Raw genomic sequence first — 19,657 nt, forward strand, 5'->3', positions numbered from 1 at the left:
GTCCTTCTTTAAGCTTATTAAGTAGTCCTTCTATAGCTGCACCTCCTGCAGGGCTATAGAAGAACTGTGTTAACAAGCTGCAAACAAGGCTGCTTAGCTAATTTTCCTCTTCTCTCTGTGTGGCCAGTTGATTCAAACAGACCTGAGGGAACCTGATTTCCCCAGTGTGTCTTCACAGCAAGTGAATTCACATTTCCCTTGCTGTCTAGTCATACCCTAGAGATCACATTCATTGACATCTTACCTCAATATGTATGCTCCTTCTAGGCAATTTCAAACTTACAGCAATTTTTCACAGGGTTGTCTAGACACAAAGTACTCAGAAATTATTTACGTGTCCCTTGATCTAATTGCACTTTTGGACCATTTAGCTCGCCTAAGGCCACAGAGGTGGCAGAGCACATTTCCCCACTAGTCAGACATGTTCTGTAATCTTGTCTGGCCCTTCTCCTGTGACGTACAGCTGAGATTTGAACACTCAGCCCTAGGTTATCCAACCCACTAAGCTACACTAACACTCCATTAACTAAGTGCAACATAGAGCCGCCCAGAGTAGTAGAATATACCAGATGGGCAGGATATAAATCAAATAATTAAATAAAATAAATAAATAAACATACATAAAAACAGTCCTGTGCTGTAAGCAAGCAAGTCCTAATAGTAGCTGGGAATGGGTGGGGAATACTTCACACACAAAAATCAAGCTCTGACCTCCTCTGGTGCCACTTACTTGGAGATTTGTCTCGCTACCTAGAAATGCAGAGAAGCAAAGCAAAAGCAAAGCATGCTGCTTATATACTACCCCATAGCGCTTCAAGCACTCTCTGGGCAGTTTACAATTTAATTATGCAGGCTACATATTGCCCCCCAAGCGAGTTGGGTACTCATTTTACCGACCTCAGAAGGATAAAAGGCTGAGTCAACCTTGAGCCGGCTACCTGTGATTTGAACCCCAGGTCGTGAGCACAGTTTTAGCTGCAGTACAGCGGTTTAACCACTGCGCCACAAGGTTTAACCACTGCGCCAGAAGCAGAACAATTCCCTGGGATTCCAGCACACCACACACACACCCCGGAGATCTAGCAAGCCTAATTATTATTGTTGTTGACAATTTGTTTTTATCACTATGAAAAGGCTGCAGTTGTGGTCCCAGCCAACTCAGGGCCATTCCAGCCCCATAGAATATCTGAGGAATGATGCTATGTTGTGGTGTCATATCCTTCCAGCACAGTGTTCCTATCTGGGCAGTCTAGCACATGGCCTTTTCTGACCCCACTTCATCCCTATGAATGTGCCCCCAGAGTTCTGTACAAAATTTGTAGCACAGGTTTAAAGTCAATTGTGTACATTTTTTTCAGAGTTTTGCAAACATATCTAAGCAAAGAAGGCACAAAGCTCCTCTTCTGCTTGACAAAAATCTATCTTTTCCCATTTAACATTATGCAGCCAAAACTCAATTGTCACCCCACCCCCAACTGAAATGAACTCATTAACTGGAAAAGACCCATCAATCGCTGAATGGCAAGTCAACACTTACATAAACCCCACTGATTCAATGAGTTTGCTCTAATTGGGATGACCAATTGGACTGAATCCAAAGTATTTTCTCCTAGAAACATTTTAAACTTAAATATTGGAAAGTACACCCCTCTGCTAAAAGATCAATGCTTGTTATAGCTATTTAGACTGCCATACCATGCCCATTTACCTAGGACTAAGCCCCACTGATGGCAGTGGGGCTTACTTCTGAAGAGGCATGCCCAGGATTGTGCCTGGGATTTTTAATTATCCACGTCAAGTACCCTAATGAAGCAAATGTTGGAACTGATTTTTCTGAAGCCTCTCATTTGGTTTGTATTTTCTTCCTCTTAATTGAAATTAATTTTCCTGCTGTTAAAGAAAACACCTGGAATGGGAGTGATATTTTCAAGAGGTAATTATGAAATTAAAATGATAACCCGATACTTACTTTTCTTAATTGCTGTATCTCCATGAACTGGAGAAAGTAACTAATGTTGACATGTTTTTCCGCAAGAAAAATGGCATCACTGCTTGTTTTGCTTTTCTTGTTTCAAATGAAAGGCTTTTTAAATAATATTAATGGACAAAAGTACTTTTGAGAAATTAAACTAGCTTTAAACTTCCAGTCTTTGCTAAAATTCCATCATAGCTTAGAAAGGAATCCTAATTAGGCAGGAGGGTTAAATGGATGCAAAATAGCAAATCATCTGGACACAGAGATAGAGTAGACCTGGTCTAGAGGGGCAGGGTATAAATTTAATTAAAGTAAAGTAAAATGGCCACTTTTGCCTCATCACCTGTGACTCCACACCAAAAAATAATTAAACTAAGAAAGGGAAATTATTGAAACCTCTAACAGTAAGTAACTGTTCAAGATAAAAATCCACAAGAATCAACGAAGCTTCATTAGACTCGTTTCCTTTCAAAAGAGAGGTCTGCTGGGTGGAGCTGACTGTCCTATCATGGGGAATAAGTCAGTGAAAGGATCTCACAGTAACTTGGATCCTATGCATGAGGTAGCTGAACAAGTAAAACAGTTCTGGCAAGAAGCAGCTGCTGCTGTTCTCCTCTTCAGGCAGAGTTTAGAAATCTAACTATGGGTGTGGCTCCACTGGCAATAAAAACTACAGTTAAATCAATTTTCTCCTTATTGAAACCGATTTATAAATTCCCAGGCACACAAGTGAAACTGGTTTATATAGGCTGCAAAGTGAGGTGTGTGTTGTTGTTTTTCAACTGACTGGCATGCGCCTTTCAAAATAAAGGTAAAGGTTCCCCTTGACAATTTTTGTCCAGTCGTGTCCGACTCTAGGGGGCGGCGCTCATCCCGCTCTTCAAGCCATAGAGCCAGCGTTTGTCCGAAGACAATCTTTCTGTGGTCACATGGCCAGTGTGATTTAGACACGGAACGCTGTTTACCTTCCCACCGAGATGGTACCTATTTATCTACTCACATTTGCATGCTTTCGAACCGCTAGGTTGGCGGGAGCTGGGACAAGCAACGGGCGCTCACTCCGTCGCGTGGATTTGATCTTACGACTGCTTGGTCTTCTGACCCTGCAGCACAGGCTTCTGCGGTTTAGCCCACAGTGCCACCACGTCCCTTGCCTTTCAAAATACTTCACTTCTAAATTGATTCTGTTCAGTGCAGTGTTTCCGATGTGAAGGTTGCTGTCATTTTAATTTGTGCCTGTGTGGGTTTCTTAAAATGTCTATCACTTCATCACTTCCTCAATACATTCAGCATTACAACCTCATAGCCATTCTCTCCATTTGGCTGATGAAGGAGCCAGCGGAGCAGCAGAAGACCAGCAGGGACAAAGTGAGTGCCAAGTGGGTGCACCAGGACATGGCGGACAGTCTGCATGCCAGGAGCATTGCCCTGCAAAGCAGTTGACTGACCCACTGACCCTGGAAGCTATTTTAGCCTGCCCAGCAGCTGAGTGGTGCATCAGCAGGTACAGAACAGGCACATCAGGTCTTGGAGGATAGCTGGTGTACCAGAACAGGTGGTTCTCAAACTTGGGTTCCCAGATGTTCTTGGTCCGCAACTCCCAGAAATCCTGGCCAGCACAGCAAGTGATGATGGCTTTTGGGACCTGCAGTCCAAGAATATCTGGGGACTCCAGTTTGAGAACCACTGCACTAAAGTGCTGGAGGTCCAGTAGCCAGTTGGCCAGCACTAGAGGATTCCCCCTGCTGGAAGTGACAGTGCCAGGTAGCTGGTGGGAGTGCAAATGCAACCTATGGGCTGTCCCCCGCCCAAGAAGAAATCTCCAGGAGAGTGGTGCTGGGCTCCATTCCTGCTTAACCTGCTAGAGCCGTTTCCCCCACCCCCTTACATTTTTCCATCATTAATCAGCTGGGATCACCTCTCCAGTGTTTCCCATGTGGTTTCTAGTGACTGTTATGATACCAGGTGGCTCCTTGTAGACACTCAATTTAGCAATATATCACTTATTCTTTTTTGAAAAAAAAAATCAAAATCTTTAAGAACAACATGTTCCTGAGAAAGGAAATGAGTTGATTTCAGTGTAGCCTAGAGTGGTCCTGATACGACCAGATAGGCGGGATATAAATAAAAAATAAAATAAATAAATAGCCTCCATCACAACCCAGTTTTAATTACCAAAACTAAATCGAAGTAATTTAAGTCAAAATAAATGAGCATACCAATTTATATACTGCATGACTTTACAGTCACATAAAAAAGTCAGAACTTGCATCAGTAGAAATGAGCAATGTGACCGAGCCCTATTGCGGCTGGCCAAAACTGCTAATCATGCCATGGAGTTGAGGATTGAGCACCAACAGTCTATAAAAACTGTGACACTCTGTATAACAGATTTGCAGGTCTGAATTGAATTCCTCAAAAACAAGGGGAAATGATCCAATTTGAGAGTGAGAGGAGACAATTCTCCAAAATCTAGAATTGACTTGATTACTTCAACCCTCCAACTGTTTATTGAGTTGTGTCCTGAACTGTATATTCCAATGAAGGATTTTATTTCTGTGTTCCCTCTCTCAACAAGGGGAAAGAAAAAGTCTGGTGATGTAGTTGTCAGATTCACAAGGGAACACAGGAAATATGCCACTTTAGCAGCTTTTAAAGGCAATAATCTATTGTGCTCCAGAATGCAAACAATTTTATCAAGGTCTTTGTCCCTTAGCTTTGCAACACTGCAAAATATAACAGCCAATCACCACTGTCTTACATTGAAAAGAAATAACATACAGATGGGGGCATCCAACAAAACTAATTATTAAGCATGGTGCAAGAAGAACCATTCTCAATTCACCCTCTGAGCACATGTTTACCTACTTCCTTGCATACAATCCCTCCTGGAGAAATTCCCACCTTGCTAGAAAAGGAGTATCTCAGAATATTTCTATTATCTCATATGGAGCGACAGGGAGAAAGGCAAGCCAGACGCAATTGTGTCCACCCCACATAGTAATTACTGTAATTAAGTGGCTGTTAATTCTGTGAGAATATTTTTAATTAATCAGAATTCTTCTGTCTTTTGACTTTTTTTCTCTTTTGAGTATTTTGCAAATAATGGTCTAACAAGGTTAAATGGTGTTGCTGGAGATATATAAAAAGAATGCTATTGTTATCCTCCCTACGTTCCCCCAGGTTTTGCCCTCATATTGCTGCTGTCCTTTGAATGACAGTCTGGAATGTCATGCATAAAGGGCTGTTTCTCACAAATTTTAGAGGGGCCTTAAAACTGTGCCACAAATTGTTTTTTTCAACGGTAGCGGTTGCATCTCATGTTTTTAAACTTTTCTTTCATCATTATTTTTGTTTTCTGTGGTGTCCAAATTACAACCATTGTTTTTTAGTCACTTTGTTTTTTGTACACCATATCAAATCCTAATGAAACTAAAATTACCAATTTGATAGCCAAAGCATTTTTTTAAAAAAAATCACTAAAGATCATAAACTTCCTGTATAAACCAATTACATCTGAGGAGTTACATGAATCATTTCAGAATGTAAAACCATATGAATTTGGTAGATATTTCTATAAAATGGCTTGTGATTGTATATAATAAGCCACAAAAGGGCAAAGCATTATTGTGACATTCTGCCACATGGCCACCTATCAATGACTGCCTAATGTCTCCCCCCCCCCATGCATGTTCTTACAATAAGACAAAAATACAATTCTTTTAAAAGCCATCACCGTTTGTAAGAAATACTGCTACTTGCTTACAGCCTGATGATCTTTTAACAGTCTATAAGATTGTTTCTCTTTTTCCCCAGGGAGAATGATGTCAAGGGGCAAATGCTTGCATGCTTTCCCTGCTGACCTCCTTAGTGACATCATTTTGTAACTTTCAGGAATTGATCTAAACTGCTTTCCAAGCCACAATAGCAATAGTGGCTACTACTTAGTAACATCAACGTCTGTCTGAAATGCTGAATGCTGCATAGGCTTCAACAGAGCTGGGAAAGATCTGCTTTATTATACAATGGAAAATGTAACTATGTCAACTGAGGGAGTTATTGAGGTGTTCTTTTTGATCCCTTTACTGCTGTTGTGCATTATTTCCAATAGCAAAGAACAAAGGATTCATAGCAGCACTATAAAAACTAAGGATATGCACTAGCACCTAAATTCAGATTCAGAATTTGGATATGGAAATCGGAATTACAACCCTTTGAATTTAAAATGTTAAAAATTCTGAATTTCTGGATATCCAGAACAATGTTAAAGTTGACATGAATACTATTTAGTCATTATTTTCCCGTTTAAAAAAAAACAGGAAAAATATTGTTCAAGGATTTCCCTGTGTCTTTGCACCAAGCTCTTCTGAATCTTGCCAGATTTGATACTCTGGGAATAAGTAAACAGACTTTTCATCCCATTCTGATAAAAAAAAAGGTAGGTTCCTTTTTTAAAAAAATAAAACAAGGTTTAAATCTGCCATTTTCAAGGGGGGCCACATGGTTTGTCATTGCTTTCCTCCCAAGAAGCAGACATCTTTTGATTTCGAGGCTGCAGTGATCATGGACTCCAAGAAAGTAAAATCTGTCACTGCCTCCATATCTTCCCCTTTTATTTGTCAGGAGGTGATGGGACCAGTGGCCATGATCTTAGGTTTTTTTTATGTTGAGCTTCAGACCATTTTTTGCACTCTCCTCTTTCACCCTCATTAAGAGGTTCTTTAATTCCTCCTCACTTTCTGCCATCAGAGTGTCATCATTTGCATATCTGAGGTTGTTGATATTTCTTCCGGCTTGGGATTCATCTAGTCCAGGCTTTCGCATGATGTATTTGCATATAAGTTAAATAAGCAGGGAGACAATATGCAGCCTTGTCATACTCCTTTCCCAATTTTGAACCAATCAGTTGTTCCATATCCAGTTCTGACTGTTGCTTCCTGTCCCACATACAGATTTCTCAGGAGATAGATAAGGTGATTGTGCACTTCCATTTCCTTAAGAACTTGCCATAGTTTGCTGTGGTCCACACAGTCAAAGGCTTTTGCATAGTCAATGAAACAAAACTCAGGCTGTATTATAAACTACATCCGGGAAGAGGGGGGAGTCAGCACATATGCTCACCTGCCTTGTGCAGAAAATGTGTGTGTGTGAAGAACTCTCATCACCCTCACATTGTCACACATTCTGCTCAAATAAAGTTTTTATAATGAGATTGTGTACTTTTTCTAACTATATAAACCAGATTGGAGGAATGTTTGCTTATACAGTAAGTTGAGTTTGCATGGGGTGTAATTGCCACAGTTCTGAAAAGTGGCTTACTGTGAGCAGGTGCACAGTGTTTTATTGACAATGCACACCAATATCACAGACCCCATCAGAGAGAATATTTGTCACAAAATAATGGAGGCTTTTGACATCACTATTGAATTTAGTTGGGAGTTGTCATTCAGAATCTGTTAAGCACTCCTGGATGCATCTAAAATGATCAAAGGTGTTCCAGGTAATGCACCTTAAATGGCAGCATTGTGGCATTCAAAGCTGCTTCTACACTCCCACTTTATCCTCCTGAATAGCTGTCCCTTGAGATGCCACTGCCACTGCCATCCCTCCATTCACACATGCATTTTTCTTTGAAATAGCATAAAATGCCTCAATTAGAGAATTTCCCAAAGGCTAACTGTGTCAGTTAGCTGCAGTGAAACCAGTGAAATGTCTTGTGGCACTTTAAAAAATAACACATTTCTCAAGGCATAGGTTTTCATGGATCTACCCGTAAGGTGCCACAAGATTTTATTACGATGAAGTGGAGAGTATCCATGAAAGTTAATTCCATTAAATCTATCAGTATTTAAGCTGCTGCAAGACTGTATTCTCTATTCAGAAAACCACACACACACACACACCCTTATCATTTCAACTAAAAGGACAGAGAATAGTGATATCTCGTCTTCGCTTCCTCTTTCTTTCTCACACACACACACCTTTTTTTGCAAAGTCAAATAGATATCTTCTGCTTTTGCAAATTGAGCACCATATTTGAGACAAAAATGGCTTTGCCACACACAAGTCCTAGGAGACTAAATATTAATATAAATATTTTTGAGATGTTCCTCGTAGCCATTATTTTCCCCAGCTGTTATCACTGGAAATAGCTGTGAATTTGATCTCCATTCTGGCCCACAATGGTGTTGAATGGGCTGATTTGTACAGTGGACCCTTGACTTACAGACGGCTTGACTTACGGACTTTTTGAGTTACAGACTTCTCTGGCCGCAAAATTTAGGTTTGACTTGCAGCCTGAGAATTGACTTAAAGACCAGAAAAAAACCAAAATGGAACAAAAACAGCCTGTTACGGAATTAATCGGTTTTCAATGCACTGTAGGTCAATGGAGACTTGACCTACAGACTTTTTGACTTGAGAACCGCCTTCCAATACGGATTAAGTTCTCAAGTCAAGACCCCACTGTATTGAATGGCTTTGCATTTTCTGTAAACAACTATATTTCAATCATTTTTTTCAACCCTTGAAAGGTTTTGATTTTAAGACAGTGAACACTGCAGTTACACATTTTTTACACTGAGGCTTACTAGTAGTGGCTTTTCTGCCTTTCCCCTTTTTACTCAAAATATGATGGGCCACTCACGAACCATCAGTCATTCCCAAGACTGCAGAATGATACGCAAAATAAGGTTCTCACATTATTCACCAACACCAGAAGAAAACAACCAACCTTTTGCTTGTCTTTTTCCCATATGGTCACAGATAGAAACTGACAAGACAATATCATGTTCGAGTTGCTTCACACATTATATTTTTAGAGTGGTAGCTGCTTAGGCTGTTATAGCAGGAACAACAAGGAGTGTTATGGAACCTTATAGACTAACAAATTTGTTACGGCATAAGCTTTTTCAGAGAAGCTCTGTGAAAGCTTACGCCACTGTAGTTTTGGAAACAAATCTAAGGACCTTTACATGTAAAAAGTAAAGAGAAAGGACATCAAATGCATTTGCAAACATCTGTACCCTGTAGATATATTTGCCGTGAAGCTCTGCTTGGCTGCCATTTCCTGTTGTGTGTACATTTGAGGGCAAAGTAGTGTTTGCCTCTGTGCAATATGTGAAATGGCCCTTATCTGATCAAAATCAGGTTGCAATTTCAACCTATGGATGAACAGAAAGAAAAATGTTCTGCTTGCAGTTAAAGAAAACTATGACTATACATTGCACTTCTGTTTCTTATACATGAAATGAATTGAAGCAATGAGACTGGCAGTCTTTCCATTTGACACAAACCAACTGCCTATGGAAATCAAGTGGGAAGTGGAGAATTAATACACTATATAACATACTATAAACAATTATTTGTTTAAACAAGAAATCCTTCCTTTTCCATTATATTGACTCTGGGCTTGGCAACCATTTGGGGTGGGCTGGTGCAGGATAAATAAGGTTGTTTAAGGTGGGGTTCTTTCTACTAATAATGTTTCATAGTGAGTTCTTGAGAATGTAAGTGCCTGTTAGTGAGAAAGAGGTGGGCCGTCTGAAGAATTTGAGGCTCTTCTCTTCCGTAAGTCTCTGTACTTCTGCTATGGAAAAGGGAATTTTAACAAAAAATTCAAAGCTCTGTAAGTTTTTACAACACTGCATTGTACTTTGTAGAAATGTGTACAGGTGCACCAGCTACACATATTTTTAAAAGGTTAGAGCACAAGCTGTTTTGCTCTGTAGCAATAAAAATGACAGAGTCTTCTTGAATTTTAAAGATGAACACATTTATTACAGCAGAAAGCTCCATGGACTAAAGTCCACCTCATCAGAAACACTAGACAATGCCTTTGATTATGGATACTGTAGTCCCTGAAATGTATGCACATTAAACCTGGTCATCCTTAAAATGTTTTAAGACTGGGTGGTGGTGGTGATGTTTTCAATTAAAATCTCAGAATGGAATTCTATATAGCAGCTGTGGGAAAAAGAACTGAACCTGTTGGAGACAACTGTGCCCAGCTATGTGTGTTGCTGTTTGGGGCCCAAATGACTTTGCCAGAAGCAACACACAAACATAGCCAATGGAACCCACAAATGAAGTGGGCAAATTACAAATAATCATGGTGATCCAATATTTGTAATAAATAAGCAAACATCATGTCCAGACAACCAATGTATATACTAAACCTGCATAATGAGCTATACAGAGAGCTTCACACAAATATGAAACTCCTGGTCATATTCATGTCTCATCTGTAACACACATTAACTTGTAAAATAAGGATTCTCCACTGTCCCTTCCCACTGGACATGCTGGCTAGGGCTTCTGGGAACCAAAGCCCAAAACATCTGAGGGGGAGCCAATGGTTCCCTAATCCCATTGTAAAAGAATGTAAATATGAAAAAAGTAACCCCTAAATCCAGTTGCTGGGTCCAAGCAGAGTTAATCAATTGAATCAATTGCTAAGTAAATCAACACTATGTAAAGCCCAATAATTCATTGAGTCCATTCATGTTGTAACAAGCCATTGTATTTACGCTCAGATATTTAACCTGAATTCAACATAGTCTTTTCAGTGATAGATAAGACTACAAAACAACTTAAATACCTGATATGAATTATCTAGGATTCTTCTGGACCAACAGAATTAAATGGCATTAGAAGGAACAGAACAGCTGGGTTGAGAATTTTATTACACTCTCTTTTAAATTATCAGAATGTACCCTGTCACTCTATAATTTTAGTATATAAAACACATATCCTTCATTTTTTTTTCGTGATTGGGTTTGTGACTTTTCTTCCACAGTGATTATTTCCCCACTAGTGTTTTCTAAGGAAGATTGAAATGAAAATAAAAAGTTTACTTTCCTTTTGAGACTACAGGTTCATGTTGGGTCTGACGCTGATGCTGGTCTCCTGCAGTACCTTCCTCACCATTTACTACACAGTGGCAACCTCTTATCTTCTCACTCAGACAAAGTAGTTTTTGCCTGCTCCTTTGGGTTCCTTGTATTCCTCCAAATTATTCTGATTGATATAGACCTCGATCCATGCTAATTATCCAGGGCTTCTCTTATAAAAGTGGGGTTTCCATGGAAACAGCACAGAGAGAACAGGTGCGTGAAAAGCTGTGATATATTAAATGACAGTTACCCTCTGCCTCTGCTATGCAGATTGCCATTCTCAGAGTTTATTTATAGCAGGTAGTAATTAATCTGTGTGAATCTCATTTCATTGAAGGGGGGCCTGAAGAATGATTAACCAGAGTCCTAATTATCTCCATACCTTTGATTCTGAAATTTTTGTCACCATCAGAGACTTCTAACATGCTTATCGCTTATATAGAGATGTCATTACTGGAATCTTTAGGCTAATGTCTGTAATAAATACTATGCATTATACCATTCACCTTTATGGTGCTGATGCAGAGAAAGTATAAACGGAGCATTCTGGCATAAACAGAACAAACCAGGCATTGTCGGAAGATAATACTATTCCAGAGAAATAAGTTTATAGAACCTCATCCTAAAAAACAAGCATAACAGTGGGAGTGACCCAGGAAACTTTCTCAGGTGTAGTCCATGCAGGGTTGCAAAATGACTATAAAGATGTACCAAGTAAATTTTTTAAAATAAGAAATATATAATTATTATATAAAATAAAAATATTAAATATTAAGAGATAGTCCAGAGCTGTTTCTTTAAGAAGAAGAATGTAATATGCATAAAAATATAAAACTGATTTTGAAAATGCATGCTAGAATGTGTTATGCATTCTCCATTCTACTTTATGGCATGAAATCATGGACTGTAACACAGGACACTATATAAAAAGAAGAAGCATCTGAAATATGAATATGAATTTATTGCAGAATGCTAAGAATGTCTTGATGTAAAAGGGTTTCAATGGAAACATACTAAAGTTGATGAATCAATGCTAAGAAATCATAAAACAGATAAAAAGCAGATTACATCTGTTCAATTTACATTCAGGGCATACAAACAAAGCTGAATGAGACTCAGATGAAGGAGGAGAGGAATTAGGTGGAAGAAATAACATCAGTTTAAGATGCAAATGACACCATATTACTGGGAGAAGGACAAAGTGCAAAAGCATTTTGAAGACAAAAATATTTAAGAAGACAAAAATATGAGTAGAGAAGAACTACATAACGCTAATGCTGACAATGAAGAAATTGAAAGGTTTACATATTTTGTATATCTCAGTTCAAGACTCTTCCATATGGAAAGTACAGCAGCCAAGAAATCAGATTAAGACTCATAAGTGCAGTTAAGAAAGAAACAGAAAAGATTATCAAGTGTATGAACCTGTCACTGGAGACCAAGACCAAGATCATCTATACCCTAGGTACTTAACTTGTGGTCAATAGACACACACCCCACGGGGGGCTGCAATGTTCTCATAGGGGGTCCATAAAGGCTTGAAGAAATGTTATGATCTTTTGCCATTAAAACAGAATGAATGAATGAATGAATGAATGAATGAAATCTTAATTTTTCTTGTTTGTTTGAAACCTGGCTTTTCTAACCTATCACCTCAATTAAAAGCAAACTAAAGTAAATAATGGTTATGAAAATAACTGTTTAATATTTCTGCACATGGTAAGAACATGCAAATTGAATGACACTGAGTGGCGAGAGACAGCACATGACATTTGTTGCTATTGCTCAGATAGTCAGAAGCCACAGGGAGAGTCAATCAGTCAATATCAGTGTGAGTGAATGTTTGGATAGACTTTATACTCGTGTTTCTTCTTCAATGTCTGCTAATAAAACAATTTGGTTTTAAATCTTCAATTAAGTCTTGGTGGTCCACAGCAATAAAAAATATTTAAAGGGGGTCCATGGTAAAGAAAAGATTAAGAACCGCTCAACTACACTGTTGTGTTTCCAATTAATATTTATGTGTGTGAAAACTGGACAGTGAAGAAATCTGACAGGTAAAAAAATGATTGGCTTGAAATATGGTGCTGGAGGGGAGCTTTGCCAACACCAAGGATTACCAGAAAGACAAACAAGTGGGTCCTAGATCAAATCAAGCCTGAACTCTCTTTAAGAGCGAAAATGACAAAGCTGAGGTTGTTGTACTGCTAAGGAGATAAGCCTTGCTGAAAAAGATTAAAATGCTAGGAAAAGTTGAAGGTAGCAGGAAGAGGAAAAAGGCAAAATATGCATTGGGGTTACACCATAAAGGAAGCCACAGCTTTGAGTTTGTGAGACCTGAGCAGGTCTGTTAATAATACGACATTTTGTTGATCACTCGTTCATAGTGTCACCATGCCATAGAATGAAATTGACTTGACTGCACATAACAAAAACAGATTGCATTGGTCACATAATTTTAAAAGTACAGATTGTTAAAACTTGAAAAAGAAGTTTCAGAAGAACAAGAATTTTTCGGCTGAAGAACCCAGGAGACTGATTTGAATACAACCTGATATCATTGTTAAAATCTCAAAATAAAAAATGTGGTCCTTTACACAACACAAATATAGAAGAGGTTTATTTAGACCACAAAAAAATCGACCATTAAGCTCAAACTTAATTCAATTCATCAGGCATAGTGCAGAAAAATTAGAAATGAATGTCCCAAAAATTGTCATGGTAGACGTCTGCTAGGCCAATTTCTTAGGTGACCTCAGAGCTAGTTTCAACCAGTTTGGAAGTATTTAAATACTTAACCCCTGGTGCCATTTGGCTATGATTTTCCACTCAGCCTCCAGGATAGAAGGTAGTCCATGAATGTATCCCTTCCAACTAGCTTATATTACTAATTTTAGAAATCAAGTTTTCTTTTTGGCTGGGGGCAGGTCAGGGGTGACCAGACAGAGGCTTAGAAATTCCTAAAGCTGAGATACATAAAACTGACCAGGTATTAAAAACCCAATCAAAACCAAATTAATTCCAAATTATGATGTTACCTGGTGAGTTGTGCAGAAGGTGTTGTTCTCAGTTGCAGTCCAGGTTGATTGTCTAAAGTCCATTAAGTCCATGTAGTATCCTCAGTGGTGGTGGTGGGGCTTTTCTAGGTATCCTCATAAGTTTTTTTTTAAAAAAACAGAGTCATGTGGTTCTTTATGCAATAGAATTGTAGAAGAGGTGATATTTTATTTTTATTTATTTTATTTATTTTATCTGATTTATACCCCTCCCATCTAGACCAATGGCACCTTATTTAGACTACTAAAAACCAAGCTCAAGCTGAATGTTTGGTTTTTAGTGCTCTAAATAAAGGCATCACCTCTTATACATTCAGGATGAGAAGGAAGAGACTGAAAATGATCTTACACATGCAGTGCTGTTCCAAATACTTATTTCAAAGTCCTAAGTACTAAGTTTAATGGGGGAAGTATCACCAGGTGGGTTGTAGTACTCATTAACTTCTGCACTCACTCTTCCCAGCTTTATTTTAAGTTACTTCCACAGTCATATCTAGAACAGATAGCTCTGCATCCAGTCTTCTGAATCCATTTACCACCAACTACACAGACATGTGTGCACACAGACACAGGCTATCTTGTTTAGGCTTTTATTTTTCAAGGTCTCTGCTCTTCCCAATGTTGTAACATCCTCCTTAATCAGTGAGGCTGTAACCTTCTTCACCAAATTCACATTTGGCTTTTGAAAGTTCTTGTTGCTTAACCACACAAATCTGCAGCTGTTCTAAAGCTCCAAGGTCTAGAGAGAAGCAGCAAGGCCTCAGTCCTTTTCCCTAGTGGTTGACTCAAGGCTTTTAATTGCCATCTGGAAAGGTGTTACTAAGAGGAAAATAGTTCCTATTCAAAAACAGGTTGGCATCTCTCTCTGTGTGTGCGTGAGCGTACGTGCATGCAGACGCACATGCATGCGTCTACATGTGCACATGTGTTTAAATGCTTATGGTTGCTAGCATAGTAGGTGGGAAGCTGCAGGCCAGAGAGGATAAGAAACACTTTTATGGCTGTGCTGCATCTAACAATCCTCACACTTTTGATCCTGAACAGCCCTTCAACTAAGGGCACATTTTCAGTCATAAATTGCCCTGCTGAGGTATCTCTGTAAATCAGAAAAGATCGAGAAACTCTTTTGTAAAGCATAATGAAAATTCCTTAGGGCTGGCACCTGAAAAACAGGATGAAGACATATAGTGCTGTAAGATTTCTAATGGTATATATATGGCTACGAGACAGAATCATAGCTCCAAAAAGCCCTAATAAGAATCCTACTGCTGACAAGGAGCCCTGAGGACAGCCATTTTCCCTCCCATGCCTCTCCTAGCCACTCAATTTCTAGGATGATGATGATGGTACTGCCTAATGTACCCCTAAGGAGGATTTTGAGAAGCACTGGGCGTATCTGTTGTTTTGTGCCACTAAATATCACCTATGGCCCTCTGTGAAATAAAATATATGTCAAGCAGGCAAAAAAGAAAAAGTTAGGTTACCTACCTGCAACCATGGTTCTTCTAGTGGACCTCTGAATTCATACAAATGGGTTTGTTCTGCACCTGCGCAGGACGTTCGGAACATTCTAGAGCTTAGGAAAAAAGAAACAATTTAGTTTGCCCCTAGGGCGCTAGCTCCACCTCCTCAATCTTCCTTTCAGTTCCCTGTGCCCACTGTTACCAAGAGTAGATACTGACACTAAGTGAACGTGACTGACAGAGGGGAGGAAGGGAGGGATGTGTGAATTCACAGAGGTCCACTAGAAGGACCATAGTTACAGGTAGGTAACGTAACTTTCTTCATAGTGGCCTCTGTGAATGCACACAAATGGGTGAATAGCAAGCTTACTCAATGGATGGAGGACTATCACGGTAGCAATAATGACAGTATCGCCCTTCCAAATGCAGCATCATATTTGGCTCTGATGTAGAGGCGGTAGTGCTTCGTGAATGTCAGAGGATTGGACCAAGTAGCCGCTTTACAGATGTTCTTTATCTGTATGACTCTGTGGAGAGTGGTCGATGTAGAGACTGCTCGGGTAGAGTGCAGCTTCTAATGGTCCGGTATCAACTTGCCTGCAAGCTGGTATGCTAACTGTATTGTCTATACTATCCACCTTGATATTGTCTGTGGAGATGCAGGCGCACCCTTGTTGGGTCCATGGTAGCATTGGAATAGATGGAAGGAGCATCTGCAATGCTTAGTCCTATCAAGGTAGAATGCAAGGGCCCTTCTCACATCCAGTGTGTGAAGCGTACGCTCAATCAGTGTGGATGGGGATGGAAATAGCGTTGGGTGTATGACAGGTTGATTTAGGTGGAAGTCTAATACCACCTTGGGTAGAAAAGACACATCAGGGTACAGAGTAACCTTATGAGCATGCATTTGGAGATATGGAGAGTCTGATCTGAGAGCGGATAGTTTGCTGGCTCTTCTTGCAGAAGTTATCGCCACAAGAAAGGCGGTCTTGAGAGACAGTAATTTCTTGCTACAGGCTGCCATTGGTTCAAATGGTGGTTTTGTAAGAGTTTCAAGAAAGGGTTGAAGTGACCACTGAAGTATGATTCATTGAGATGGTGGCCTGACGTTCTGGCCCTTTAAGAAATCTTTTGACAGTGGGGTGAGAAAAAAGCTTAACAGAGCAGGATCCAGGAGATTGGTGAGCCACTATTACGGAGATATATACTTTAATACTGGAGTGTGCAAGTCAAAGATTAAAAAGATGCAGAATGAAGGTAAGTATGGTTGTGAGGGATGTTGGGATTGAGGTAAATCCTTTAGATTGAGTAAATTTTATGAAAGATGTCCATTTGTATAGGCGAGACGTAGATGGTTTCCGAGCCTGGTCTAAGATTGCATGGAATTCAGGGTTATCCTCCACACCGTGAGGTGTAGTGATCGGACATCTGGATGGAGAATGGCCCCATCGTTCTGGGAGAGGAGTGGTGGTATTGAAGGTAGGTGAAACTTCTCCTCCGTTATCTCCTTGAGGTGGGCTAACCATGGTTGTCGCGGCCACCACGGGGCAATGAGTATCATGTCTGTTCAGTATTGAATAATTCTGGTTATTGTTTTGAGCAGCATAGGTATCGGAGGGGAAAGATAAGAGAGTTATCCGGACCACGGTATCATGAATGCATCTCCGAGTGACATCGTGCCTATGCCTGCTCTTGAGAAATACTTGGGGCATTTGCTGTTGAAATGGGATGCAAAGAGGTCTATTGTATGTTGGCCCCACCTGAGACAGATGTCTCGGAAGACTGTCTCGTTGAGGGACCATTCATGCATCCTGGTGGGGAGCCTGCTGAGATGGTCCACCAGGTAGTTATCCTCTGAAGAAATATGGATTGCTTAAGGGAAAATATGGTGGCTGCAGCACCATTCCCAAAACTTCATGGTTAAGCGAAGGAGGGGCAGGGATTGAGTTCCTCCTTGTTTGTTTATATAATGTATAGCCGTGGTGTTGGTCATGAGCTGTACTGCTCTTCCCTTGATATGTGGGAGAAAGGCTTGAAATGCCTTCATGATGGTCAGCATTTCTAGCTGATTTATGTGGAGCATTCTTTGTGTCTTTGTCCACAGGCCATGAATCTGGAGTTCCTGGCAATGAGCTCCCCATCCCGAGGGGCTGGCATCTGTTGTTACTTGTATTGACAGGTAAGGTGGTTCGAATGGTCTCCCCGTTGAGAGATTGTGGGTGGATGTCCACCAGGTGAGGTGGTCTGCCACATTTGTTGGTACCCTCAACTTCTTTAGTGGACTGTCCATTGAGGGGTTGAATTGGGAGAGGAACCAGGCTTGAAGAGTTCAGAATCTTAGTTTGGTATGGGGGACAACTGATGTCGTGGAAGCCATGAGACCGAGTATATGATGAGTATTGAGAGCAGTCACTGTCCTGAAAGGCTGAAATCGCTGTATTGGCTTTTGGAACTTTAAGATTCTTTGGGGTGGTAGAAATGCCCTTGATTGTATGGCATTTAGTTGCGCCCCTATGTAGTTGACAAATTGTGACGGCACCAGGTGGGATTTTTCTCAATTTATTTTTAAGCCTAATTTGTGTAAGGCATTGAGTGTGGTTTCCATGGCCACGATGGTGTCATGGTAGGATTTGGCAACTAGAAGCCAGTTGTCGATACAGTGGTGCCTCGCTTAATGAGCGCCCCGTTTAACGATGAATCCGCATAGCGATGAGGTTTTTGCGATCACAAAAGCGATCGCATCACGATGTTTTAGATGGCCAAAAATCGCTTTGCGATGATCGGTAAGCGTTTCGCTTACAGATTTCCGCATAGCGATGTTTTAAAAACAGCTGATCGGCGGTTCCAAAATGGCCGCCGGGAAAAAAAGGCCGTCCACAGTGTTTTCGCGCCCTTTCCTTGCTTACCGGGCAGCGAAAATGGTGGCCGGATGGAGGATTTCCGCATAGCGGTGAGTTTTTCCCCCATAGGAACACATTAAACGTGTTTTAATGCGTTCCTATGGGGTTTTTTTCCCCGCATAGCGACGAATCCGGATAGCGACGATTTTTTCGGCACGGATTATTGTCACTATATGGGGCACCACTGTATAGGGGAAGAGCTTTATACCCTTGGTATGAAGGTAAGCAACCACAGGAGCCATACACTTTGTTAATGTCCTGGGGGCTGTAGAAAGTTCTAAGGAGAGGGCAGCAAACTGGTAAGTTGTTGGAATTGAAACCTGAGAAATTTTTGATGAGAAGGATGGATTGATATGTGAAAGTAGGCGTCCTTGAGGTCTATGGTGACAAACCAGCTCCCCTGGGACAGAAGAGGGAGAATGGAGTCAAGTGTTAACATACGAAATTTTCTGTAGCATATTTATTCGTTAAGGTCTCTAAGGTCCATAATGGGTCTAATACCCCCATCCTTCTTATGGACTGCAAAATATCGAGCAAAAAAGCCTTCGCTTAAATCAGAGGATGGGACTCTGACTATAGCCCCTTTTCAAGGGGGGGATGATATTTCCTCCTGTAGAAGGAATCAGAAAGGGATGGCCTGAATGAAGTTTGGTGGAGAGATTCATGAAAATTCTATCAGGTAGCCTTTCTCAATGATGGCCAAAACCCACTTATCGGTAGTAATCCTCCGCCATTTTGGGAGGAACGGGAAAAGCCTCATGGGGTTATGGGGGTAATCAGGTGTATTGCTTACCTCTGCGTTGTTGTTTATGAAAAAGTTGTTTGGAGCCAGAATACGATTGCTGCTTGAATTGCAGGGGGTTGTTTGTGGCAGCTGGTAAGCCCGTACGTGCTGTTGCTGCTTGTTGTACTGAAAGGGCTGGTATGGAGACGCTTGTTGGTAGAAGGGCTTCTTGTAAGAGGGTTTCTGGTATTTATACAGTTGGTACAGTATGTACAACTTAGCCGTCTTCCTCATTTTATGGATGTTTTCCATTACATCGTCAGTCTTGGAATTAAACAGCCCTGCAGCATTGAAAGGGAGGTCTTCAATCTTGGTCTTGGTATCATCCAGGATATTAGCTACCCTGAGCCAAGCATGCTGTCTAACTGCTATGAAGGTTAGCATGGCTTTGGAAGCAGTGTCAGCAATATGTTTCACTGCTACCCTTTGCTGCTTGGTGAGGGTTTTAGCCTCTGTGTAAATATTGAAAGCCTCAGTCTTTGATGGATCTGGCAGGACTTGTAGTGTGGGGAGAATTTTATCCCACAGGTGTTTCTGATAGGCGCCCATTGCAACCTGGTAATTCGAGATTCTAATCATTAGTGC

At 40.5% G+C, this 19,657-nt stretch overlaps 1 long non-coding RNA gene across 1 annotated transcript in view; it reads right to left on the reverse strand.

Moving 5' to 3' along the window:
• Positions 1–19,165, reverse strand: part of LOC144583557 (uncharacterized) — a 124,833-nt gene extending 105,668 nt beyond the window's left edge. Inside the window, exon 1 of the long non-coding RNA XR_013537406.1 lies at positions 13,908–19,165. This is a non-coding gene — a long non-coding RNA (uncharacterized LOC144583557). The remainder of the gene's footprint in view (positions 1–13,907) is intronic.
• Between the last annotated feature and the right edge of the window lie 492 nt (positions 19,166–19,657).

The sequence above is a fragment of the Pogona vitticeps genome, chromosome 6 (genome assembly GCF_051106095.1).
Source record: "Pogona vitticeps strain Pit_001003342236 chromosome 6, PviZW2.1, whole genome shotgun sequence".
In the NCBI taxonomy this organism is placed as follows: domain Eukaryota; kingdom Metazoa; phylum Chordata; class Lepidosauria; order Squamata; family Agamidae; genus Pogona; species Pogona vitticeps.